Source organism: Mustela erminea, chromosome 14, assembly GCF_009829155.1.
Source record: "Mustela erminea isolate mMusErm1 chromosome 14, mMusErm1.Pri, whole genome shotgun sequence".
NCBI classification, from domain to species: domain Eukaryota; kingdom Metazoa; phylum Chordata; class Mammalia; order Carnivora; family Mustelidae; genus Mustela; species Mustela erminea.
Window position 1 is genome coordinate 17,793,217 of NC_045627.1, and position 27,194 is coordinate 17,820,410.

General features: G+C 43.1%; 1 protein-coding gene and 2 long non-coding RNA genes across 8 annotated transcripts in view; 1 reads left to right on the forward strand and 2 right to left on the reverse strand.

The window, feature by feature from the left end:
- RNLS (renalase, FAD dependent amine oxidase) overlaps positions 1-27,194 on the forward strand; it is a 263,258-nt gene that overhangs the window by 157,489 nt on the left and 78,575 nt on the right. The gene's annotated exons all lie outside the window — the stretch shown is intronic.
- Positions 1-27,194, reverse strand: part of LOC116573365 — a 374,338-nt gene that overhangs the window by 37,228 nt on the left and 309,916 nt on the right. The window lies entirely within an intron of this gene.
- LOC116573368 lies at positions 7,799-23,397 on the reverse strand. Its single transcript, XR_004278741.1, has 3 exons — positions 23,292-23,397; positions 17,206-17,287; positions 7,799-7,845 (listed from the first exon to the last, which is right to left on the reverse strand). It is a non-coding gene; the product is annotated as an uncharacterized LOC116573368 (long non-coding RNA).

Consider the following 27,194-nt stretch of genomic DNA (forward strand, 5'->3'; position numbering starts at 1 on the left):
GAGAGACAAGAATGACTTCTTTTTGGAGTTTGAGGAACCAGAGATATGTTGGGTCCTTGATTGTTAATGTTTTCTTCTTTGATTAAAGGTATTTTTTTTTCTTCTAGAGGTGAACAAAGAGCAGCTTCTTTTCGTTCCAAGTGAATAAGACTTTGCACAGAAAGGACAGAGCCCACAGAATCATAAGATAGGGGTGAAATGTCATCAGCAGAATCAACAATGCTCCTGCCCACCTGAAGCCAGTGAGGGATTGAAGGGGGAATCCTTAGAGAAGCGGTTTGGTCACGTTTCCAGGTGGTTGCTGTGCTGGAGAGGGGGGTGGGCTTATGCCTTCAGCCCCTGGTTCCCAAGAGACTAGCACCATCCTCATCCAGGGAGATAGGAGGAGCCCATGGTTCATGCTGTTACCGGATGCTGCAGGGACAGCCTGGACCACACGCTGGGCCTGGCCTCAGCCTACACAGCAGGTTCCTCTCTCTTTTGGGGTTGCTGGTAGAGACCTGATGTGATTAAGAGTAACCTGGCATTCAGGAGGTGTTCTGCTTGGACACAAGCCCCTCCCCACTCCGTAGCAAACCACAGCCAAACCTAAGCACACCCTTATATTTCAAACCAGCATTAGCGCCTAAGCGCTTACTGCTAGTGGTGGAGATGAAATAGGTCCCCCTACCAAAAAAAAAAAAAAAAAAGTCTACAAGCTAATCCTGGAATCTGGGAATGTTACCTTATTTGGAAAAAGAGGGTTACAGCTGTAAGTTACAGCTGTAAGCTGAAGAGGTGATCCAGGTGAGCCCTGAGTCCATAAATGTCTTTATGGGAGAAACATAGGGGAAGAGGGTGTGGTGACAGAGGCAGAGTTGGGTGAGGTGACCACAAGCCCAGAAAACCAGCAATCGCCAGAAGCCAGAAGAGCCAGAGAACTCTCTCCCCTAGAGCCTTGGTGGAGTGTGCCGCCAGACCCACACCTCCATTTTGGACCTCTGGGCCTCTAGCATGATGAGAGAATGCATTTCTGTTGTTTCAAGCCACTGAGTTTGTGGTGATTTGTTTTTCCAGCAGACCAAGAAACTAAGATAGCGATTTTAAAAATCGGTTCACCTCAACCAGCTTTAGAGTTCATGGTCTATAAGGCTTAACGATTTAGAGGACTCGGTAGTGACCCACAAGACAGGTGTGGGCTAGGCATACTATTAGGTATGATAATAATCATACTGGTTTATGAAAGAAGTGCCTACTATATACTAGGCACTCCATCAGGGTCTAACTGAGACATTACCTCACTTAATTCTCTCCAAAAACCAGATTTTATGAATGATGAAAGAGTTAACCAAATGACGCTAAAACCACACATCTAGCTAGGGCCGAGGTTGGACCTTCGGGCTCAGTCTGATGTCCTTCCTATTATGTGACCTGCGTGCAGAAACAGGAGCTCAAGGAAAACGCTTCTCAAAATTAGAAAAGAGAGCAATTAACTTAAATGGATTTTTTTTTCCAAAAGGCATCTGAATGTTTGAATAGTTTTTTTTTTTCCTGCTTGCCCCCCCCCCCCATTGCTACCACTTTAGAAAAGCAAAAGAATAAGAAGCAACAGGAATTGAGCCTGGAAAATAAAGACAATGACTTGGAGGAAAAGAAAAAGTGGGGCCAGCCTGGTTTTGCTCTGCTCCCCTCCCCTCCAGCCCTCCAGGGAGAGGGTAGAGAAAGTTCTGGATGGACAGGAGTCTCAGATCCTGACAGAGTGAGTGTGCCCCACCCCCACACACAGCCATTGCCCCTCAATTCTGGCGGTGGCCACATGAATGACCTCAGGCAGAGTTCTTGCATTCTGTTCCCTAGTGGCTGGCCTCGGTCTGGCGTGCGTGCGAGGGCTGCTGAAGCCCCATTTTGATCCACATTTACCCTTCAGTAGCCCTTAGCAAACACTCTGAGAAACATTCAGAACTACAGGGAGCCCTAAGGAATCTGGGGGCTCTCTAACCCCAGTGCTCTTCTGCCAGCCCAGCCAATGGAGCATTTAAGCAACTCTACTGAAGTTGGGGTTTAGCCATCAGGGGTGGTACAGCAGGACAGAAGATGCTAGCCTCTCAGAGTAAAGTCACTTAAGAAACTTCTTTTCAGGGGGGTACCCCTAATATGCTTAAGGACACAGTCCTTTCTAGGAAGGCTGCTTCAAGGGGTCTGAGATTATTTGCCTCAATCCGTCAGTCCTAAAGTTCTTCAGAACATCTGCAAAGCCTTTAGCCCAGTCACATAAATGCAATGTGTACTTTGTGCTTCAGTGTGTACACACCTACCCCAGGAGTCCTCGGCAAGAGTGCTACATGGAGATGTCACCAACTTAACCTCCTGGCCATTTTCTCTCCTTGCACAATTCTGTGAGAATCTTGCTAATGGAGCCAGATGAGAAACAGTGTCTGTCTGATCTTTATCTTAAATGAGAACCTTTTTAGCCACTCATTCAGGAGATGCCTTAAATCAAATTTTGTAAGCCTTGGGTGGAAACTCTACCATTTTAAATGGAGGAAGTTGAGGACACAATGCCATGTTTTCAGGAATGGCAGAACGAAATCAGTGTGCACAGGGATAGCACCCTATGGTGGACGACACAAGGCATGCTTTCTCCAGCTCCCCAAAACCCGCTAACGTATTCCGTTTCGGTCCCACGCTGTGTTATAGCAAGCAGAACCCAGTTTTAGGGTTGGACTCTGTTCCTGAACATGCCACACACCAGCTGACTGACCTGGGGAAAGTCATTTTATCTCTGACTCTTTATTTCTTCCACTGTAAAACAGGATTAATTATCCTTACTTCCCAGGGTTGTTGCAAGAAGCAAAGGAGATAACATGTGAGGCATCTCGCACATCGAGGTGGACAATAAAAAATTTCTTTTGAATCATTAGCGTCACCAAGGCAAAACCATGGCAGCTGATTTCTGCACCTTCAACAAGGAGTTAAAAACAAAACAAAATGACAAAAAAAGACCAAATTTATAGTTGCCCTGAATCTACTGGATGATTACTGAACCTTAGCTTCATTTTATGTGGATCTTTTTGTGGATCTTCTTATGTATCTTAAAAATCCATGGATATTCATTTCCAATCACTAACTCCGAAGGGAATGTGGGTAATTACACAATACGTGAAAGTGAAGTGAGTCAGCGATGTCAGCACTGTCACAGAAAGTTGTATTCCTATCTGCACCTTAAAAAGAAAGTATCATCTATAAAATCATGTGGGCAACAAAAAAGCCAAAAATCCTGAAAGATTCCAGAGACCATAACCAGTTGAGGGCCTGCACTTGAAATTTCATGAAGTGAAAATGAAGATCTTTTTTCTTTTTTCTTTTTTTTTTTTTTTTGAGAGAGAGAGAGAGAAAGCAGAGGGAGGCCAGATGGAGAGGGAGAGAGAAAATCCCAAGCATGTTCCACACCCAGCCTGGGGCCCAACGCAGAGCTTGATCTCGCAACCCTGTGATCCCAAGTGGAGTTGAAATCAAGAATTGAACGCTCAACCAATTGAGCCACTCAGTGCCCCGAAAATGAAGAACATTCTTAACGCATTTTCTTTGTCTCCCTTTTCCGGGGTAGATAGTGATGTTATGGCTGAGTCCTGGGCATTGTCGCAATAACATAGATATTTAAATATGCAACTCCTACTTTGAGATTGGCCTCCAAGTGGTCTCAAGAAACAAGAGTCCCCTTTTATTCAGCACTGTTGGCACTTTGACCTTTTTGGAAAACATGCATTATCTCCCACACCATAGTGTGTTTGCCTGTCAAATTAATATAGTTGACTATTTACAGCTGTTCTATGTAAAGCTTTACTGATAATAATGGTCCCATAAATGTGGATTCTTGTCATTGATAAAAGAACTACTTCATTATTCACAGGCTTTTAAGTCCAAATTCCAAATTGAATATGGTGCTTTATACCGAGATTTGCTATAAGAAACACATAAGAAGAAATGTCGGTTTGAAAGGTTGGGGAAATATCTTCTCAAACCACATTGTACAAATCCAAGCTTTCGGCTACCAAACAGCAACTACATTCTTTAGACCCTGCTGTTCAAAAGCCTTTGGAAATCTTGAAACATATAAGATCTTGATTCAAAGAGTACAACTTCCCCCAGAAGAATTCAGCAGAAAATAAAAATAACCTAACAGAGCTCCCACTCCTCTCTCCAGACATAATGTCTAGGAAGGCCAGATTCTCATCCTATGCAATTCTGTGAGAATTCCCACAGGGAAATCCATGAAAGAATTCACAAACCTCCCTCGCGGAAATTCTCATGGAGCTATGTAGGATGAGAGTCTGGTTTATAAACAATAAACATAAAATTCTTTAAGATATGATCTTTGCCCTCAATGAAGCCCCAGTGTTAACTGGGGAAAGATAATCTTGGGGCCCCAGTATACTGTCTCCTGGGTTCTAGAAAATTTGGTGGGTTATTCAGCAATTCTATTACCATAAAGGGACATGTGGGTATTTATAAAATTGCCCCCATTCTTTTTTTTTTTAATCCAATTTTCAGTCAGGACACATAAGACAAATCAAATTTTAGGCAGAAGGGTAACATATTTGCATATGTTGTGGTTTTTTATTGCAAAATGACATAGCTTTGTTGTAAAACATTTGAAAAATAGAAATGCATATAAAGGGGAAAAAAAAGCCCTGGGGAAAAAAAAAATCTAACAGACTTTGCCAATTAATATCATTCTCATATTTCTCTTCGCAGAGCTAAGAGGAAAAATGAGGTCAGGTTATCGGGTGGCGATTGAATAATTTTGAAACCTTCACCTACTTAGAATTCGCTGTAGCATTTTCTCTAAGGAAAAGAGAGTGGGAGTTTTTAATGTGCATCAACTCATAAGGTAGAGTTGCTGTGATGTAAATACAGAAATAGGAATCAGGGTCAGGGTCACACCAGGGCACAGACAGGCTTTGTCATGCTAACCGTGTGGTCCGAGCACAGACAGGCTTTGTCATGCTAACCATGTGGTCCGAGCACTGAAGGTCTAATGAGAGCAAGGCAGGAGGAGCCTCACAGATCAGACCCACAGAACTCAGAAGTCAGGTCAGTCACAGAGAGAAGACCTGGAGGACCAGAACTGCTGCCCTGAAGCCTTAATGATGTGTCCTCTTCTACTCGTCCTTGACTTTCAGATTAACCAGTTCATCTGCATTCTGGTCTGAGAGCAGGAACAAATTGTCTTTACAGAATGTAGTGGCTGACACTGACTACTTGCTATATACCAGGAGCTCTTCTAAGGGTCGTGGTGCACATTTCATTGAATCCTAATGAGACTCAGCAACCAACGAGACAGGAACATTATTATCCCCATTTTAGAGAGAGCAAAACTGAGGCTTAGAAATATCAAGTCAAGGGGCGCCTGGATGGCTCAGTGGGTTAAAGCCTCTGCCTTCAGCTCAGGTCGTGATCTCAGGGTCCTGGGATTGAGCCCCGTATCAGGCTCTCTGCTCAACAGGGAGCCTGCTTCTTCCTCTCTCTCTCTCTGCCTGCTTCTCTGCCTACTTGTGATCTCTGTCTGTCAAATAGATAAATAAAATCTTAAAAATAAAAAAAAAAGAAAAAACATCAAGCCACTGGCTCAATCATATAACTAATAAATGTGTCTGAAGTCAACTTTTGTTCTTTGAGTGTTTCTTTAGGCACTCAGACCAGTGTCATTACAGTCACCTTACTGATAGAGGGGGTGGGGAAGAAAGCCATTCAAAAAAAGCACAGATCAACTCCACTTCATAAATGGCATGGCATTGTTAAAATTTTGATTATTAAATCATGATTCCTGCCAGTCAAGGCAAAATTAGTAATCTTTTGTTTGAATGTGAACAAAACTTCAATGCACTATTGAATTCCAGTTCTTTCAAATGTTATACACCTTTCCCAGCTCACTTCGGAATGAGCTTGTGTTATTTCCATCATGGGTTCTTTATCTGGGGAGAAGTAGGAGCCGACGTCATTAACAGGCAAAGAGAAATAAATATTTTCCATCACACAAAACCATCTCTTATAGGTTCATTGGCCCATATGCTCATGAACTTCTCCCTGACCCTCTAGTGCCGCTCCAGTACCCTGGAGTGTCTGTGTTCAAGTGAGACCTTCTTACCATGCCCAGAGCATGGCCTGCCTGACAAACACACACTTTACAGCATCTGTGTGCTCTCCATCTGGGTACATCTGTGTGCTTCCATTGGGGGCAGCATTGGAAACCAGGGAGGAGGGCGCCAGGGTGGCGCAGTCAGTTAAGTGTCTGACTCTTGGGTTTGGCTCAGGTCGTGGTCTCAGGATGGTGAGATTGAGCCCCACATCAGGCTCCATGCTCGGTGTGGAGTCAGCTTGGGTTTCCTCTCTTCTGCTCCCTCTCACCCCTCCCCCCACTGCATTTTCTCCACCTCCTCCCCATGTCTCTCTAAAATAAATAAATAGATTTTGAAGGAGAAAAAAAAAAAGAAAACTAGAAAGGATTTTTAATACTTCTACAGTCTCCGTTCTACTTGTCTCCAGAGTTGTAGCCACCCACAGCCTGATTTCTCAAAAGTAGTCTTCCCTGCCCAAAATCCAACTTCAGTGTCCTCATTGCAGTGGATCTGAGAGGCACAGAAGCAATCTCCTGAGCTAATTTCCATCAATTTCAAGGGCAAGTTTGGTTAACTACATGAATCCCTAATGAGCAGGTTGACTGGAGGGGTCATTTCTGAGCAAGATAGCCTTCTCACTACTTACAACCCCTAACCCCCACCCCATATGCCATTAGAGTAAAGTTAACAAGGTCCACAAGGTTGCCAGTGGATGCATTGGGCTCGATACATCAAACGAGCCTTTTTGCTTTGGTGATTTTATCATACAAGCAGTAAACAAAATAGGCACATATACTTTAGGATTTCACACTAAGAAGACATCATTGTCAAAGCCACGCCTCTGAATTCAACAGCAGTCTTAATCACCAGCATGGATGGGATAAGTGGTGTATACACGAACACATGTGGATACCGCCTTGAGATCCCCTGCTGTAAGCATTTGCAGAGCAAACAAAGGAAATGAGAACTATTCCCTGAACCAGTCTTTGAAGAATAACCTCATCCTTCCCAGCTTTCCTTCCAAAATCATGTGATTTGAATTTCCCAATCTCTAATGTCCCTTCAGCTCTAAGACTTTCTGACCATCCTTTTTCTTATGCTCGCAAAAGGCTAGCTTTCATGGCTCTGCTGCAGGGGTAATGATGCAATCTCACAAGACATACTCAGGTTGATGGAAAACCAAATTAGGAGCCTTCTCTGTATTCCTCTGGGTAGATTCAGACGACTTGCTTCTTGGTAACCAGGTGCCAAGAACAAACTAACAAAACAAACACACCAAGCTCCTTACAGTTTCCTTAAAGTGGAAGGCATGTGGGGCACCTGGATGGCTCAGTCAGTTGAGCCCCTGACTCTTGATTTCCACTCTGGTCATGATCTCAGGGTCTTGAAGTCAAGCCCTGCATCAGGCTCCATCCTCAGCACTGAGTATTCTTGAGATTCTCTCTCTCTCTCCCTTTCCACCTGCCCCTCCCTCCTCTCTAAAATAAATAAACAATAAAGTGGAAGGCATGGATATAGAGAACCAGCCTAAATAAGCAAATGACTTATGTTATTTGTACTAATTTCTTCAGATAGAAAGTTTTTTCGCATATCTTTAACATTGGTACAGATGTGACGTGGAGACTGTTTTCTTTTGGTTCAAAATATAAAACGAGAGGACCGAAATAAGGTCAGGATTCTCAGTGGCTTACCTATTAAATGCAAACAATGCGTGGAAGATACTGACATGAGGAAATTTTATCTGCCCCTGCAAGAGGAACAGAAAACAGAATGGGTCAGATCCACTCAGATAAATTCTCTGAAACATATCCAAACATGAGAATTGGTGACAAAGAGTCTGATTTGCCCACCAAGAAAACCACTGATGCACAGAAAGGGAGACATCTGAAAAAGGAAGGAAGAGGCCCTTCAACCTAATTGGAAAACGTGGTTCACCCCCACACCTGTTTTACCTTAGTGATGCTTAATTAATAGTTTGGGCCAAGCTGCAAATAGAGTGGTGAGCGTTTGGTTGGCTACTAGAAGGAAGGTCATAAGTATGAAGCAAGGATGGTGTAAGATCAAGTCAGCGTAAGACCAAGTAGATGAGAAATTCTTACGAGGAGACTCTTCTCTCTAAGACAAGGGAACACACTGCCACTCACTGCTGTTTTCCCACTCCCAAAAGCAGTGCTTGACTGCTATTTGTCAAATGAATGAATGAATGTCATGTCATGTTGGGAATGGAGTTCCAGTTTGCTCATGGGAAGAATGCTAGAAACTACAGGACAGCAAAAGCTATTAACAGAAGTGGAACATAAGATCTAGATTGGTGAAGGGGGTGGTGCAGAAACAAAGATCAAGAAGAAGACATTTACAGAAGGATGTGGGATTTGAGTGGGATTTGAGGGGGGAACCAGATCTTTATCTTCAACTTCTGCCTTCGTGTATTATCATGTGACCTCAGGAAGATAATTTGACTTCATATTTTCCTCTTAATGATAGGAGCTCACAGTTTCTCCCAACTTTAAGGGGGATAAGAGATTCCTAAAACACAGTAGTGAGTAAATATTTCTCTTTTGGGGCTGGGATGTCCATCAACAGATCTGTGCCCCAAAACATAGATGTTAAATATTTCTAATCTTCTCTTCAGAATCAGAGCTAAAGATGAACATTTATTCATTCAACAAATATTTAGAGAATGCCCACTATCTGACAGATTCTATTCTAAGTATGGCTTACGTGTTCTCTATCCATGTTGAACAGTTCAGTAGTTTGAGGCAAATTCTACACAGAGTAATTGAGAAACCACAGAATGTTTAGAATCCCTTCCTTTTCTTCATTGCTGAGTGTCTTGAAAGAGTGGCTGAGATAAGTGTGTAACCCCCTCGGCCCTTCCCGGGTTCTCTTCCCCACGCCATCTGATCTCAAGCCTTGTCTAAGGTCATCTGTGATTGTCCAGATCTTTGCACACTCTTCAGGTCTTTCTTTTTTTCAACTCAGCTTTTGATATTGATGATCATTCCCTCTTGCTTAAAACGTCTGCCTTGCCTGGTTTTCCTATCAATGTTGTAGTATGTTCTAAATATTTATAAAGTGGGCTTGGAACACAGAAATGTGAGTACAGATCTCCCCTTCGTCATCTTAGGAACCTGAACAAATTATTTAAACCCAGGATAGTTCCTGCATCTGTAAAAGGAGGGGCTTGTAGCTTCATTCATTGCCTTCCTTATGTTGTTGTGAGGACTTCATGAAGGTAAAACATGGTGCCAGGCACGAGATCAACCTTTGTGTTCTCTTTGGATTTCCCTTTGCTCTACCCGCCCTGCTCCTTATCTCATTTCAGGTCCTCCTCATCTCCTCTCCGAGTTACATCAGTGGCCTCCTCACCAGTCCCCTTCAGTCACTCCTAGCTCCATTCTGTTCCTCACCAGTGGATTTTCTCAAATGCAAATCTGATCTTATCACATCCTACTTAAAATTCATCAGCAGAACCCAGTGACCTGTAGGATAAGCAAAGTCCAGATTCCTAAGCGTGATGGGACCCAAGCTCATCTCTGCAGCCTCATTACAGCCGCAAGAGTCTCCCACATCCTTCACTTTTGCCATCTTGAGCTACCTATAGTTCCCAGAGTGTTCTGTGTGCCCACACACCTTCCTACCTTTGCATGAGACTCTTGCTCTACTTTGAGAGCCTTTGCCCCCTCTCTTGGCTGGATTGATTCTGTGTGTTCTTCAAGATCCAGCTTACCATTCTATCTTTTTAAATTCTTCTGAAAGCAAACAGAGTTGACTCTATCTGTACAGTGCTTCAGTATTATCTAATGCACACATCATGTTTTCACCATTAATCTGGCTTATTTGTCTTCCCAATTAGGTGTGTGCTCTATGAGGGACTGTATCTCTGTCCTGTTCTTTTCATAGGGCCTGGCACCTGGTATGCTCAATACATGTTTGTTGACCTAATTACATAAACAATGAATTAGTGTTTTTGGCAGGGATGGAGTGAAAACAACAACAACAACAACAACAAAAAAAAACCCAGCACGGAGTTCGAGCCAGTGTGAACATGAGAGGGAGTCCACCAGGGGCCAGTGGACAGATGTGTGGAATCAATGATGAAGGCACAAAATTAGGGTCTGCATAACAGCAAACGTGTATAACACGGCCCAGCGAGGAAACGGACTCAACGTTTTCGAAAGCAAGGGAATGTATACGAGTATGTGCGTTCTAGAACATGGGACGGTGATCAAATGCTCACATGTAAACTATTTGGAGCAAACAGAATACGGCCACAGGGATTCCTGCAGGGTTGACCAGCAGGATGTGTGGTAACCAGCTCCTACAGAACTCATTGACTTAGGTGAGAAATAGCAGAGGGAATTGCAGGAAATCTTAGGTCTTGGAATCATGAGAAGTTAGCCAACTTAGAGGAAGGAAGCTGAGTTCAGCCACATGAGCGCTCCAATAGAAGAATGATGTTGGAATCTTGTGTATCTCTGAGTATTGGCATGTCTTTCACTTCGAGTCTAAAGATTCCCTTAAGCCACCTCAATACATTACAAAGAGCTAGTGATACTGTGTTGTTAAATATCTCAAACTGATAAATTTTAGCTCTGACCACTGAGCTTATGTCCTAGACCTCATCATATTTTTGTGAGGCCTAGTTTAGCTTGTGACTTCCCGGAAGCAAAATTATAATTTAACCTCAGTCCTCAGAACACCTTTCTTGTTTGAACTTAGTAGAAAAATGTCAAGAAAGGACAACAGGTGACTATAAATTTAACCCTTTGGAGCTTTTAGACTGATATGGTCCAAATTCAAGTTTTCTTTTCTGAAGTTGCAATGGAATAAAAAAAGAAATGAGATATAAGAAATAGAATAATTATAGAGTAAAATAATTAACTGTAATATTAAATCATGAGCAAAATTTCAAGTTCTCTAGTTTAATTTTTTTGAATAAAATTATTAATGTTTTTACTAACTTATTGAAAGATCTTTGTGATCTCACTTCTAAGTGGAATCTTGAAAAACCAAACTCAAAGATACAGAGACCAGATCGGTGATTGTCAGAGTCAGGGTTAGGGGTTGGGTGAAATAGATGAAGGTCATCAAAAGACCTTCCAATTATAACAGAATTATAATTATAACAGAAATGGTGACTACAGTTAACAATACTGTGTCGTATATTTGAAAGTTGCTCAGAGAATCTTAAAAGTTTTCATCACAAGAAAAAAATTCACAGCTATGCCAGGTGATGGATGTTAACTAAATTTGTTATGGTGATCATTTCACAATATTCAACACTGTAAATATCAACATGCTATATACACAGTATATCAGTCATTAGATTATACACGTAACACTAATACAATGTTATACATCACTTACATCACAATAAAACTGAAAAAAAATACATTTTAGGAGAGGCTTTGGATTTTTACTCCTTTATCAAACTTGGCAGAGAAAGTTTCCTGTATTCTCCACTGTTTTATGAATATCGCCATCATATGGACCCAAAGTTGGCAAACCACGGCCATGGGCCATATCTGGCTTAACCCCTGCTTTTATAAATCAAGTTTTATTGGAATACAGGCACACTTACTCACTTATGTATTGTCTGTGACTGCTGTTGTGCTATAATGTAACAAAATCTATATGACACACAAAACCCTGTTTTAGAAGAATGATGCTGGCCTTTGACATGACAATGCTTATTAGGTCAAATCAATAAAGCCTGTTCTTCAAAGTGTAGAACCCAGAACTACTGAGCCCACAGACTCCAGGGCAGTGTATCTTGAAAAGTGAAAAAGAAAAAGATCTGGAAAAGCTAACAGCTATCAAAATGAATTTCAGCCCCACCAGCACTGTTTTCATACACCTCCGTGTAGAATTTCTTGACTACCACCAACTGTGTTTAGAAGCTTAACATAAGGGACATCTTACATTCATAGTGAGCTATTTGGCTCTGTTACTTAATCCTTTGAAAACCATGAGTGGCATTCATTTTAAGATACAGGAGTGATGGTCTGCAATCTAGAACTGATTTCTTGTAAGGAAGTGGAGAAGATGAGATGTAAAATCGCTCTGTACGTCAGGGGCCCTGATGACTCATAAAATCTTTCTGGGCTCTATTTAAATCATTTGAAACTGAAATTAATGATTCATATATGCGATGGCTGTCGCAGAAGCAAGAAAGGAGTCGTGATTCATCTAATGTTGGTGCATGGGCTTTGTTCTTACGGCACAGGGTGGAGAAGTGCATCTCTAATGGCTTGAGATGTGTGCTTTCACACGTGTTCTTCTTCCTGATTTTTGGATACCAAATGGAAATAAGGCTAATTAAACTACCTTCCCAATCACATTACTGTGAAAAAGTTCACTGGTAATACCTGAAAATGAGAAGTCATTCCTGATCTCTCTGATGGACATGATGGCCTCGGTGCACCAAATGGACATTGTGTATAGATCTTTATTTGTTCTTACCCACACCAGAAGTGTGAAAAAAAAAAAATGGACACAGCAGATAGTTTCCTGAACAGTTGAACTGTTTGATATAAAGTAACTTTTTAATAATTTGGATTATATTTTCCTACTAATTTAAATTGTATTCCAGAAATGGGTCTTCAAATAAGGTTTCTTTTCTCAATATAATAGCTTTAAAAAACCACTCATACCCACAATTAAAACAAACCACGCTTTTCATAGAGAAACATAATTTATTAATAAGCCAACTCAAATCCTGTCAGATTCCAGGAGACTTACGAAAAATAAGCAGTAAGCAAAAAAAGTATTTCAAAATTTACAAAAAGTTATGTAAAAAGGATCATTGGAAAAAGGATCATTCACTGTCTAACATGAGGAAAGGGAGAAGTCTCATCTCCCTGCGTTATCCTCACAGATTACACAAGAAGAAAAAAGAAAAGGAGAAGAAAAGCCCTGCCATCTAATTCAACGACTCTTCTCCCCATAAAACCACTGTGATTATCTTTTTAAGATATATTCTGGCCACTATCTAGACATCCTTAGCTGAGGTACTAAACACACTTAGCAGGTGCATCTCTGGTTTATGTGTCCGGTCTCTTTAAGAACTTGCCTGCTTCACTTTTCATCCTTAAAGGACTGGGATGGAAACGGGGAATGGAAGTAAGGCAAGCGACACAAAAAATCCAGCCAATCAGTAGAGAGGCGAGCAAAGCCCAAGTTCATCCTAATAATGATTTTCTGAGATGGAAGCATTTTTATGCTCCATGTTAACCCATGTTGCCAGGCACATCACCAGTGTCACCCATGCACAGAAACGGATTTCCACATAGTACAGAGTTAATGCTAATACTGAAACCCAAGGGCTCTCATAATGGCTTTCAGAGCAGGGACCTGGCTGTCCTCCTTAGCCCCAATCATTATGATCCCATCCCTTAGGCCTGCAGCTGTAGAATGACAGTGGTAGGCAGCACGAGGGCTGGGAATATGCCATTCTGTTTGCATTTTGCTCCTGGCACTTAATAAATATTTGTTGACCTACTAAAGGATGTAGCGTTGGCCTTGCTTCATTTATTTGCACTGACTCCTGCTGCTTTCCTTCCATTTTCCTCTTATGATGATTGCTCCTGTTTCCTTCACTGATGGTCACACTGCTCTCCTCCTCTGGACTGGTATCAATTCTCGCCTAACACATCAGTTATATATAGCGTGGTCATCTCTCTTTTTCTCACTCTCAACCGTAAAGGGACCCAAGACACAGTAGCCACGGGAGAGGAGAATCACAGACCAGACCAAAGTCTGAGGATTATCCAAAAGCCATCCCTTCCATGCTGTGTTTCTTCATGGGAAGAGGGACTAGGGTAGTGGAGAGATTGTGTCCTTCCATTGGGAGTGGGCTGGCACCTTCCACGTGCACTTAGAACTTAATAAGAACTTTCTGATGTGGACAACGATGATAGTTCAAGGGAGCAGGAAATTGAAAGAATCAGAGGAGGAAATGAGGCCTGATCTATGTCTGCCAGATTTGTATCTGCAGTCCACAGCAAAGCAATTATTTCTTACCCATGTCTTTGAGATTTGAACATAAGTCACTAGATATGCCTCTTTTAGTTATCCTCACCATTTCAAGGAGAGGCTACACTGGAATCATCCCAAGGTTGTCATCTTCCCTGTGTTCAGAGATCCTCAGTGAAGGAACATTTCCAATTTCCCAGGTACCAGGGAGTTTTCCCTAAGCCTAAAAAAATTCTTTCTTCTGTAGTGCAAACCCCAACTCTACCCAGCTCATGAACACAGCACCGTATCTTCATCCAGATAATATTTCTTTGCCTATTTGAAGGTGGTTATTACAGCTTTCCTGCACTCCAGCATTCTTTCCCCTGAGCCAACTGATCCTGGTTCCCTTAGCTTTGCCTGTTTTGTGACCCTTTCCGCACATTTCTGTCTGTCCTTTGGATAATCCTCAAGTATCCTGCACTTCACTAGAATTACCTAAGAATAAGCGAGATGGACTCTGAGCAAAGGCGAGTTGAGTCTCTGCACTGTTGCGTGGCTTCTTGGCTGTGGTTACTCATGCATCTTGCATTGTCAACCTTGAATTGTCTCCTGTGGTACCTTCTTACTACTTCCCGGTAAGTACGGGATCCACTAGCATCTTCGGATCTTTCCTGTAAACCTGAGTCATGTTTTCCCCTTTTTCTAACTCAAACCAGAGGTTTCCTCCTCTGGGTAAATTACTCTTTTATTTTGAATGACTTGGCCCATGACATAAGGGTTTAGAAGTAGTTCTAAACTCTTACCTTTCTATTTTTTTTTTTTTTTTTTTGGAAAATCCTTTCCTATTTTCTCACAGAATACAATGTCCCAAAAAATGCCACATATAAGAGATAGTAGAGGCCTGAAAGGTAGAGTAGGGAAGTCCAACTCCTAAGGATGACACCAGGACTTACAGGAATTAAACAGTTTGTCCCAGAGCTCAGAGAGTGCCAGGAGCAGAAGCACGATTGAAGGCAACATCATCAGAGTCCCCCTTCCATGCTCTTCTCTAACACACGGAAGCCTTACAGCCACCCCTTATGTTTCACTGCCCAACGAGAAAGGTATGGAAATTAGAAATCGGAAAGAATTACATAGAAAACTGTTTTATGGTAAATAATACCATCTTGCCAATGACTAGTCTGTACATTATAAATTAGACTTTCATGATACAGTATCATGGAAAATTTTATGTATTCAGTTGGCCCGATCCCCGCCCCAAATCTGCGAAACCCTTCAGTGGATCAAAATAGGTTCCCCATCATTGAATTGGATACAAATATGTACAAAAATGTGTGTAAGGAGAGAGCGCAGAACAGTGAATCCAGGTTCAGTAATTGTCAGTGTGTGGTCAAGCTTATTTTAGCTCTGGTCCCGATCTCCCCCATAATTATTTCATGGAAATCTCAGGTTGTCTTCCTATTATCTCATCTAGTCCAGTGTGGACTTCTAAAAGATGAGGGTGTTCTTGCAAAACCATAACCATAGTATCTGTCAAACCCACAAATATTAAACAAGAATTTTCTAAATGTCGAGTATGCAGTCCCTTGATTGCTTAATATCATCAAATAGCTACCAGTGTCCATATTTCCCCAGTGAGTGATTCTTTCTTCTGCCTGCTCACATCTTCTTTGAGCCCCTCTAGTGAAATTTTCACCTCGGTTATTTTCCTTCTCCACTTCAAAATTTCCACTTGGTTCTGTTTTATAATTTCTATCTCTCCATTGGTCTTCTTTGTTTGGTGAGAAATCGTTCTGTTTCTTTTTTAGAGAAAGAGAGAGTGCTAGAGAATGCAAGTAGCAGTAAGGGGCAGAGAACAAGAAGGGAGAGAGAAAGTCTCCAGCAGACTCCCCGCTGAGTGAGGAGCCTGACTCACGGCTCTGTCTCACAACTCTGAGATCATGACCTCACCTGAAATCGAGAGTCGGATGCTTAACCGACTGAGCCACCCAGGCTCCCCTCCTTTATTTCTTAAGATATAATTTTCTTTAGGTCTTTGAACACAAGTAAAATAGCTCATTTAAATCTTTCTCTAGGGGCACCTGGGTGGCTCAGTCATTTAATTGTCTGACTCTTGGTTTTAGCTCACGTCATGATCTCAGGGTCCTGAGATTAAGCCCCATTTCGGGCTCTATGCTCAGCATGAGTCTGCTTGAGATTCTTTCTCTCCCTCTCCCTCTCCCCCTGTTTGTGCTCCCTCTAAATAAAGGAATAAAATCTTTAAAAATAAATAAATAAACAATAAATCTTTGTCTAATAATTACAATGTCTGGATTTTGTAAAGGGCATCTGACTGCTTCCGTCCTGTGTGTGGGCCACAATTTTTGTTTCTTTGCATGTCTAATTTTTTTGTTGAAAACCTGCATTTTAAATACTACAGCGTGGCAATTCTTGAAGTCAGATTCTCCCATTTCACAATGGTTTGGGGTCGTTGCTGTTCCTTGTTGGTTGGTTTGATTTTTCTGAACGAATTCTTTACGATCTAATTCCTTTGTCATGGGTGGCCCCTGGAGTCTTTGGCTGGCCAGTGTTTGTCTCAGGACTGAGCAAAGATTTCCTTAAATGCCCGGGGCCAATAAGCCCCTCAGTAACTGCCGAGGGACCCTGTGTGGGTTTGGGGCCCATCGTTAGCACCCTAACAGGGACTATGCAAGTCTGCCTTTGCTTTTACCTTCTGGTTGTGCTGAGCCTCGGGGTGCGGCAGGAGTGAGAGTCGAGATTCTTTTCAAGTCTTTCCTGGATATGTATAAGCTCACATCCCTGTACATGCACTTGGCCTTCTAGTTTCCCATTAATAAGCCTTTGCTTTTCAACTACCCCCATGGACATATCTTTGCGTAGCTTTTCATTTTAAGCTTCTGGTAAGCCTGTTATTTGCCTGTTATCTACTGCCTCTCGTAACTGTAATGTGAAACAATGGCCCCTGACTTTTTTCCTACAGACAATTGAAAATTGTTTCTAATAAGAGAGAGGCTGTTTACAATGCTTGGATGAGCTCTGAGTCAAGTCACATATAGATGGTGTTCTGAGCAGTATGTCCCTGGAAACCACCAGAGAGGTCAAATATGGTAGTTCCCCAGGAATGAGGCATGGAAGGAGCTCTCCCTACCTTGCTCTGCTGCTCTTCTGGCTTCCAGACTGCTGGTTTTTATGATGATTGCAGGTTGATGGTTTTCCAGGTTATTGCAGAGCTGGGGAGGAGAGTGATGGGAATGGAGTAAGGTAAAAATCAAACAAGTATCACTGTTTTTACTGATATTCAGCCATTTTTCTGGACTAAGAGTTCCCCTGATTGCTGTAAGCCTGTGGTTAATTTCAAGAGTTCTGCAAAGTACATGTTGACAATCTTTGCCAGGGTTTTCATTGCTTTTATGGAGGACAAGCTTCTTAGAGTTCCTTATGCTGGTGTTTTTCACTATCACCCCAATGTCCTCTTTTAATGACAAATAATTTTAATGATATCCTTTGCTATCCTAAAATGAAATCCATAGGTAATATAACTTACCGATACACATGGCTTCAAAACTATCCATATAATTACCTAACTACAATATAAAGAAGCAAATAATATATTAGTAATAATTGAAAATGCCCGGGTACGACTACGCGAGAAGACACAATGGAAGACTCAGACATTTACACCTATTTGTAGAATCTTTCTGAGTTGGGCCATCCACATCAGAATGGGGCTTACACGGGTGCTCTTGGAGTACTCAAATACCGTGTGTGGCCACAGTTTTACAAAAATGCTGAGCCGTTCTCGGTCAAGTTCCAAACAAAACAAAATTTAATCGTCTCTCGATTTACATGGGATTTGCACTTGTGAAAAATTAAAACTTTGCAAAAATATTACTGTTTTTATATAAAACTGAACTTGGTCCTGAGGTTAGAGAATTACCTATGGGTTTTTTTTTTTTTTTTTTAATCTACATGAATGCTTGGTGGGAAAATCTAGCGTGATGCCTAACCGCTCCTTGTATCCAAGGCTGCAGCGTGCTGCATGTCAGAAATAGCCCCATAATTATTTAGACACTTTGAGACACCCTCCCCACAGAAAGTGGTCCCCAAACACCCCCTAGGGGGCAGTACCACTCCTTTCAGAACTTCTGCTTTAGCTGAGCCTGTAGTTGCTTTTGGTTTTGTTTTAATCAGAGGTATGCCAAGTATCAGAGAAGGGCCCCCAGTAAGAAAAGCAACACACTTGATGAAATGTAAGTGTGTTGCACACACAACTCACTATTACTCTGCCCCTCACCCTGTTTTCCAGGATATATATTTGAATAGAAAATAATCACTAAATGATTTGCAGATTCGATGGATTAGCTGTTCAAACACTTTGGTGGCTTTTTTTTTTTTTTTCCCTTTTCAATTTTTATTTTGAATGGTAGTTTTATTTAGGGCATTCGGATGAACAAATAGAGAAGCTGATTGACATGGAATAACACTGCTTCTCTATGTGTTAAACCGTAAGTCCTCAGAGAAGGGCTTTGTTTCTAAATGCCATGGACATCTTTCTGTAGTTGGCTGGTCCAGTGATCTAAATTCCTTGAGTAGGATCCCTGTGTTATGTAATCCAGATTGCGTCCTAGCGACCATCCCTTTGTCCCCTTGTGGAGATTAAGCGAGAGCTGCTTTATGAAGGAGTCACTAAATTTTATGGTCACCACTGTTTCAAGTGGCAAACGCTGTGACCCTGGGCATTCTGACGGACTCATTGTGGTTGTGTCAACTGTTAAGGAATCTAAGGACAATGGTCCCAGGGCTAGTTCTTAGTCAACTGCAACAAAATTCTACTTTCCTCTTGAGTTCATGACTATTTATGAATACTCCTGCAAATCCGTTCAGAGCTATAACCTTCTTTTGACCTTCTGAATATAATACCTAATTAGTCAGTTTGCATGGAACCTGGTGATTTGAAATGCGGTGGCTCCTGGCCTTCATTCTAATGGATATGGAATTCCGTGCATTTTTATGATGGCCCTTCCTCTGCAGCTCCTGCAAGCTTCACCTGGGAACTGGCCAGCAAGCAGGTGTCCCAGGCACGTAATTCTTGCGGACCCCTCCACCCCCGCTCCAAGAACAAGAGATCGCTTCTTAGAGTTTATGTTATGTTCTTATTTCAAGTTGCTCCTTCCATTTCTGTAACGGAGAGTGATGCATTCTCCCTAGATAAGGCTTGTTTTAAAAGTGGCCACATTTGATGCCACCAGAGGGCACCATGGTAAACTTCGTTTCCGAAGGTACTCAGAACAGGTCAGCTAAGAGCCCCCAAACTAGAATACCGGAGTGGACGTAATTAAAGCAGGGAGGCCTTGATCAAGATATCGATGCCATCCTGATTTGATAAAGTCTCTACAGAGTGGCGTCCTTGGCTGAGGTGTGTTCATCATCAACAGGCACGACTTTAGCAAATCGAAAATAGGCACAGGTCTTATTATGACCAGTGTGCAAGCTCCCCAGACTGTGAAGAGAGCAACGCGGTTTTCTTGGCCCTCCGGGAGTGGGGACCTCTACTTTTCTGGCTCTAAAAAAGAATGACTGCCTTTCAGTACGTGCCTCCTGGGAAACCTACCAAAATCAGGACTTCCTGTGTGCTACACGGTAGCTATCTGGTACAGCTCTGATTTAGGATGTAGTTCAATCACTTACTACCGAGAGACCTTGAAAGTGAATTTATACCATCCCCCGAGTCCCACTCCAAACAAGATTCTAGTCCCTTCTCCAGAAATCATGCTGTTGAGATCCCACAAAACTGCCCTCACGATGACAGCTGTATCAATGCCCCCAACGGCAACAGGAATTAACCAATGCCACGGCACAAACAGGACACAGAGTGTCCCAGCGCCCAGGTGAAATGCCCTGCCAGCTATGGTAAGGCCCTGGTAGGCACACACCACCTCCCACCCTCCCACAGACCACTGTTGGGGGCTCTCGGGATGCAGAGGTGAGGGGGGGAAAATGTGCTCTTTGCCTTCATGGAGCCTGATGACGACCAGGAGATTAGACCCATAAAAAGAGGATAGACAAGGAACCAGTTATAAATGTATGCAATTCCAGAGTGACAATCAGAGGAAGCCAAGCAGCAGGTGCTGTTAAGTGAGAACCCAGGGAAGGTGCTCCTTGTCCCGGGAAGCAGGAGAAAGAGGGGGCCCTTGAGGATGGCAGGACGGAGAGGGGCAGCGCAGCAGTCTTTTGGGCTGGGGAGATGGCCGTGTTTTCTCCACTAAAACGAGGACTCCGTGCCTATGGTGGGCAATTCCAGGCAGAGTGTCACAAGTAAACAGGCGCCGGATCCCAGGAAGGCTTTTCAGTGTTATTCTCAGAGGATCTTTGAAGCGGGGAGCTGGCAGGGTGCGGGGAAGGGATTGGAAGGGATGGGGAGGGGCAGGAGGTGGAGAGGATCGGGAGCCGCTGGGAAGGGGAGACATCCTCCAGGGGGCTGTGGCCCATAGGTGGTAGTTCAAATGGACAGGAGGAGCCTGGTTCGAGGGACGATTTGGAGATGGCATCTTTGTGATTGCTGGGGAAGGAGGCGTGGGGAGAAAGTCGAGACAAAGATGACTTTCCGGTTCCCAGCTTGCGCAGCGAGGTGGAGAGTGATGGAGTGCGCTCGGCCTCAGGAAGGACTGGCTTTCAAGGGAAGGTGGGGGAGAATGACTAGGGAACGGCGTCCCCGTGACCAGCGCGAGAAGCCCCTGCTACACCCCGTGACATGTGTTCAGAGCTGCCCTCGAGCTCCCACGAACGCGGGGCACCGCCACTCTGTCCCCTTCCAAATAAATACCCACAGAGCTCTTCCCTGTGTCTGTGTTGTCAAGGTCTGCGGCGGCCAAGGGCAGAGAGTCCTTCACCCCCTTTGCATCTCCTGTAAACTACAGACCGATGTGGCTTCTGATTCTCTTTGCCATCAGAGCAGTTGCAGCCCGACCGTGAAGGCAACTTCACCTGCCACCCATCTCCACCGCCCCTGCCCCCTCCCGTGGCATTCGAAGTGTTGCATTTATGGCCAGAAAACCTCGGCTGCTTTTCTTGGTGCCTGAGTGACCTGGAGCGCGCGATGTAACTTCTGGGAGCCCTACGGGTCTTGGGAAAGACAATGTCAGTGATTGCACGTAAAAGCACTTGGTGAGCTGGAGCCGGTTCCATCAAGAGACAAGGTTACTCTTTTTCTCCTTTAAATCACAGTCATCACTGCCGTTACAAATAATCTGCCATTTATTTTGCCCTGTTCTCTCCCCTTTTTTTCTTGCCTGCTTCTTCTGTCTCCTGTCCCTTCTGCCACATAAATTTGCTTTCCTGAAAAAGGCTGGTTATTTGGAGACATCATCACCAGCCAATCAGAGCGCAGCATTCCTCCTGGCCGGTAAGCCAATCAGATGTAACCTCCAGGTCTCCTTTCTGTGTTGCTAAGGCTTCACGTCTACTTCTAAAAGCTGACTTGCTTGCTTTCTGCTGGTCCTCATCCTCTCTCTCCCTTCACAACCCTCCCCCCCCCCAGCTCCCCCAATCTCTCTCCCCGCTTTGCCTCCCTCTCCATCCCTCTCCTTCCTCCCCCTTCAGTTTTTGGAGCAATTCCAAATACTTAAGCCTTCCGGAAGTTTGGGTTAGGGATAAGCAAGGTCTGACTGTATTTTTTTCCCCCTTGAGAAATAGAGAACAACTATTCCATGTTCAATATTGGAACAAGTGTTTTAGCAGCTTAATGTCCCTTGGCTACATAACATTTAGTTTTGTTTACCGGAGGTTTGGTTTTGTTTCGTATTTTGGTGTACAAATCAACTTTAATTCAGACAGACCAGAGCATAAGCTGGCATTAAATTTGGGAATGAAACGTCCTATCACTTAAACCTCATTGGGCTTCACCTTTCATTCAAAATATATGGAAGCTCTTCCAGCTCTTAACTGATGACAGAAGATAATAAATACGTAGTGGCCATTATGCTCCCTTTTCTTGAGCTTTCAGTGCTGGGATCACTGGTGAAAACCACCAGGGATAGCAGCGATTTGGGAACTCATACCTAATCACCACGTGGGTGTCCTCTCCTCACTTCCTGCTTCTTTGGAAGCAAATTAACATGGGAATAATAGTTAGAAGCCCTCCCCCACCGCCACCACCCCCACCTCCCTCAGGACCCTGGGGTCCATCTTTAAAGGCTGTGTATGTAGCTGGGGACCACAAGAAGATTCCCTTAACACAGAACAGCTCTGCCTTCCAAAACCCTAAAGACATTTGATAAGGAAAAATAACTAACAATTGATGTCTTTCTCATAACCTTTGCTACCTACTTAAAAACTGAAACAGTACAAGAATTTGCAGCTTAAGATGACCAGAAAAGTGGCAGAAAGCCAGCCTTCCGTCAGAGACAGCTTAGAAAAGCTTAATGATTAACGAATGGGTCACTGCCTTCAGGCTCTGACCTTTAGAACTAACCAATTTTAGCCTTTCGGTTAGGTTCCTTCAAATCCTTGTGCATCAAGGGAAAACTACTTCCCCGGTGGCTCAGTAGCACCCATCCAAAAGGCATTCTGAGCAGCCCACGTTGTTTGGTGAGTAGCTTTTCTGAGAACACGGAGTGGGTCCTAAACACGATATTAACTACTGTGAAATCATTTTTTTTTTTTTTTTTTTGTTAAGAGTTTAGGGAGGGCCTGTAAGCGCTACTGCATATCCTGCAGGTGAAATGTACGAAATTCGGTTAACATGGTAACGGCTCTAAAAATACCTAGGCTACAGTTTAACCACAGAGTTTCCTCCTTAACCTAAAACAACCACCGTCACGAGCTGTTCGAAAGTGCAGCAAAAGCGATCCCTGTCGGACTCCGTGCAAACAGGCTATTAAATCAGGCCTGCCAGTGACAGTCTGCAGCCACTGGGCTGCCAAGGAATAATTAAAGCTTTGCAGGCCAGAGCGGCAAAGCACACATCAGCTAAGAGGAATGCAAAGTTAAGCCTTTTTTTTTTTTCTTTTTGCCTCCTCCAAACCTGTTTCTCCCCTCCACCCAGACCACCAGGTGGACCAAGCAGGGCGTGGCAGGGGAGCAGAGACAGAGTCATCACACAGTAACCGCAGGGCCCCACCCAGAGGAAAGCCTGGGGCAGAGGGACCCAGGGGGACATTGGGCTTCTGTCACTGTGGGTCTGGCAGCCTCTGTCCCCAGATCCCTTGGAGGGGGCCTGGGCTGGTAATTGCTCACCTCTGATCTCTGGATCTAGGCCCACCCTTTGCTTGGCAGAGATGGAGAAGGTGGAAGTCAGGCTGGCTGGCCCCTGTTGCCTTTGCAGTTAGAGAATTACATTAGGCACTTTTGAATTCTGAGCCTTGTTGGCTGTACAGGGTAAGATATCTCTTACTAAATTTTGTCGTGTCTAGGGAGTCTGATTTAGGAAACAAGACTACTGGACAGTGGGTTGCATCTGAGTTTAGATGAACAGTTAATCACTCATTTTGTATAAATTATGCCCCCATGCAATACTGGTGACATGCTAAAATGAAAAATTCATCCTTCTTCTGAAATTTGAATTTCACTGGATGCACTGTATTTTAGCCGGCAACTCTAGTAAGGCACTTTCCGGTTTAGCTTTCTTAGAGTCTCCCTGTTCTCCACCACCCAATCAGTAAGCTGAGTTTTGTGTTTGGATGTTTGTTTGTTTGTTTTTAACCTTGGTTCGTTTTATGGTTGTTTAGTATAGCTGTACTTTGTTTTTTAATCTGTGGATCAGTGTACAAGGGCTATGGCCCAGGGAAAATGAGCTAGCATTTACTGAACTCACTCTTTTTTTTTTTTTTTAAGATATTTTTTATTTATTTGACAGAGAGAGAGAGAGAGATCACAAGTAGGCAGAGAGAGAGGAGGAAGCAGGCTCCCTGCTGAGCAGAAAGCCGGATGTGGGGCTCAATCCCAGCAACCTGGGATCATAACCTGAGCCAAAGAAGACAGAGGCTTTAACCCACTGAGCCACCCAGGTGCCCCTACTGAACTCACTCTTAAACCAACCTTATATTAGGTACTTTTGATACATTTAAAAAAAAATCATTATGTTTCTTTGTGGTGGACTATTTATAATCCGCATTTTCAAAGGAAGATACTGAGGATCAGAGAGGTTAAGTGACTTGGCCAAGGTCATACAGCTGACAAGTAGCAAAGCTGGGAATAAACTGGGTGAGTATGAATCCAGCAGGCTTTCTTAACTACTTCAGTGGCTCTGCATGGGTCAGATTTAAATGTAGTGCTTAATTTTTGCATGCCTCTAATTTATTGGGCTCTTTTTCAGAGAAAGCCTCAACCAAATAGCACAGATTCAGTAATAGGTGAAAAGCTCCAATTGTCCGCTGAATTGCAAACTATCAATCCTTTCTAAATAGCAAACTATTTTGTTGATCTCTTTCCTATGATTGACCTCCAGCCCAGGTCACGACTGCTCCCCTGAATCTTTTCCATGTATCAGTTAATTTAATGCTTAAATAAACCTTATGCACGATCCAGGTGGTACTAGAGTTATAATCCCCATTTCATAGATGAAGTAACAAAGCCTAGTCACACAGCCTAGGCTTTGCAGCCTGGAAGACCAGATTTAAAATTGTGGTTCATGGGACAACTCAGAGGTTCAGTTAGTTAAGTGTCTGACTCTTGATGTGGACTCGGGTCGTGATCGCAGGGTCTGCATAGGACTCCCTACTCAGTCCAGAGTCTGCCTGTCTCCCTTTCCTTCTCCCTCTCCCTGCTTCTTGCATGCATCCTTAGGAAAGGTCCTGAATTTCAAGCTCTCCACACCAGGAACTGGACACAGTGGTGCCTCTCCCACAAAGAAAAAACTCTGCACATAGTAAGCATGCAGCAAACATGTGCTTTTGAAATGATATTTGAGAAGTGTCTCTACTCAGCACCTGTGACAATAAGAGCCACGAGAGAATATTCTAGGTCAAGGATTGACGACATTTTTCTGCAAAGAGCCAAAATTGTGAATAAGGTAGGCTTTGCAGGCCAAGAGGCAAAAGCAAGGATATTGCAGAGACAGTTACATAACGAGAGAGAACAAATTTCCACAATTTTTGTGGGCGACATTGAAAATGTAAGCCTAATAATGACGGAGTAGAGTTTTCTGTAACGTAAGTCTACTAATAGGTGAATGGGAGTCTTCGATTGTGAAGGAGGGATCACATGTCACTTCACTGGGGCTCAAAGTTCGTGCTTCCGGTCAGCAGCACACGTCCAGCTGATTCATAAGGAGGCTTCACATATTTCATCTTTGAAAATGCCTTTTCATACTGAGAGGCACTGCCACATACCGGTGTCCATCCACGAGCCTATGACTGTAATTGAACACATTCATTCCGAGGGAGGCACTTAAAGAATTCTTCTCAATTCCTGCCTTGGTATTTGCTTTTTTTAGCATGTCATGAAATAAATTAATTACCACTGGAGGGTGAGTGGAAGCTCTTCAATGGCACCGTTATATGGATTTTGAAATGCGGAAATTTGCACTTGCATCAGGGTCCAAAAAACACCCCTGGAGCTCCAAAGATATACCCGGTACACGTTTGCATGGAAATGGAGGATTTGCTTCTCCTTCTCACTTGTAACAGCACAGGAAATGGATAAAGCAGCTTGACATTTCACGTGATTCAAACATTAGTTGTCATTGAAATGACTTTTCAGCAGTGTAAGTTTCACACTTCTGTGTTATTTTGCCTTGTAATTTGAGGTCCTATTCATTAAGAAACTATCAATTCGGCAACAAAAGCTCATTTCCAAAACCTTACAGTAGTTCAGGGTGCCTCATGTCATTCACAAAAATTTCAACCTTGGTCCTCAAAAAAAAAAAAAAAAAATCACCATCAGGTTTTAGCCATCAGTCTGCAATGTGATAGAGAAATAAGATATTCAGATTCTAGTGTGACAAGAACTGATGATACTTAAGTCCACATAAGTAAACGAAGAAAACAAAGCTCACCATGAACACTGTTTCAACTGCACGTGATAGATTTGAATATTTTCCATAAAGCACCTGCTGGTGAATAATACAGTGAGTATCCATAGGCTTCAAATGCTTTTTTTAAATTTTAGCTAAATCTTTTTTTTTTTTTTCCTCTGCTTAAAAAGAAATACTTTTACTGCCATGAACTGGAACACATCTTAGAAGATTCCCCTTCAGATGGAACTCAATTCGGGACCTCTCAGTTTCTTTGAAGATATTCCTTCCTCTTGTTTTACAACGCACTCTGCTTGGAGAGGCCAATTCCTTAGTCACTGCAAAGGCAGAACTGAGTTGTCCAATAATCACAACTGAGCAGTATCAGCGACGACGGTTCACGCATCGAGAGCCAAGGAAAACCACTCGAGAGCCTTTGCCTTCTTGGTCTGTTGACTAACGGTGTTGCTTCTGACACTGTGACCTCTTCAAGCAGCCGTTCTCCCTGAAAAACCAATAGTCTCAAACAGGCTTATTTTCCCAGGACATTTTCTTTGACCACTACAGCCAAACCAGATTTAATTTACTCCCCACCGAAAAACCGGCTCTCCTTGCTTGGAGAATGAGTGAACCACCTAGAAACTCACTTTCATTGAAGCCTCATTTTGCAGTTTTGGTCTTCGTTTAAAAATAAATCACAACATTCTGTTGAGATAGTCTTCTTATTTTATTTTTATGACTGTTGCTTCCCTGTGAGCTGTGCTGAGTGTTTAGGCCCACTGATTCCTATGAAGACAGTATTTCTTGAGCTATGGTGTCATCCCATAATAAATGCAGGGCTTGGCCAACTAATCTGATAACAGAGTCATACACACCCCACCATCCGTGCCGTGGGAAGTCTGCTTTTCTCTTCTTGTTCTGACATGATGAGGATGCAGCACTACTTAAAAAAGAATGTTAAAAGATGTCTTTGGGCAGCATGGCACATGAACCACAGTGCAATTATAACTGCATCAGTGGGTTCGCGGTGCCCCTTCTCCCCTGCACAGGACCCGGGTCAGAGAGCCTATAGTCTATCCCTCAACTACCCTGCTTTGCTCGGGCAGTAGGAAAGCAACACAGAGACCAGTAAAGAACACATGAGCATGGCTGGTTCCAGTGAACCTTTATGTATGGATACTACGCTT